Source organism: Galeopterus variegatus, unplaced genomic scaffold (genome assembly GCF_000696425.1).
Source record: "Galeopterus variegatus unplaced genomic scaffold, G_variegatus-3.0.2 Scaffold2961, whole genome shotgun sequence".
Taxonomy (NCBI): Eukaryota; Metazoa; Chordata; class Mammalia; order Dermoptera; family Cynocephalidae; genus Galeopterus; species Galeopterus variegatus.
Window position 1 is genome coordinate 217,782 of NW_007729072.1, and position 793 is coordinate 218,574.

General features: G+C 38.2%; 1 protein-coding gene across 1 annotated transcript in view; it reads right to left on the reverse strand.

The window, feature by feature from the left end:
* Nucleotides 1-793, reverse strand: part of LOC103599433 (kelch-like protein 14) — a gene marked incomplete at its 5' end in the record, with an annotated part of 22,597 nt that overhangs the window by 2,875 nt on the left and 18,929 nt on the right. The window lies entirely within an intron of this gene.

Below are 793 nucleotides of genomic sequence, written 5' to 3' on the forward strand. Positions count from 1 at the left end.
TTTGAACATGTCAATTTGAAAAATACATCTTTTTTTCAAGTCAATAGGGGAAATTTGAATACGGACTGGATACAAAGGAATTATTGTTAGTTTTGTTGGATATGATGGTAGTGTGTTTACATAAGTGAATGATTTTTTAAAATGATAAATACTAAAGCCTGTAGGCTTTGTATGATATGATGTCTGGGATTTGCTGCAAATTGCTTCAGCCAACATTTTTAAAAGGTTGCACAGATGAAGTAAGGAGGGCAAAATTTTGATTGATGTTTGCTGTGGGTTGATTGAATTGTGTCCCCCGAAGTTCATATATAGAAGCTTAATTCCCACTGGAACTGTCAAGGGTGGGAAATCCTATTATGGTAATTGAAAGGTGGGGCCTTGAAGAGGAGATTAGATTGTAGGACCATGCAGTAGTGAATGGATTAATAATGGTTGTCAGGGGCGTGGTTCTGAGGGCTTTAAAAGGAACACACATGAAAGCCTCCCCGCTGCCCCGCTCTGCCATTTTCTGCCATATGAGACCCCCTACGTTGCTATAAAGCCATCACCAAAGAAGATCCTCACCAGATGTGTCCCCTGGGCTTTGGACTTCCTGCCTCTGGAACTGTAAGCAATAAATTTCATTTTCTTACAAAGTATGCAGTTCCAAGTATTTTATCATAAGCAACAGAAATGGACTAATACAATGTTGAAGCTGGATTACGAGTTAAAGAGGGCCTGTTGTAATCCCAATTTTTGTTTATGTTTGAAAACTTTCATGATCAATATGTAAAAAAGTGAAAAGCAATGGCAA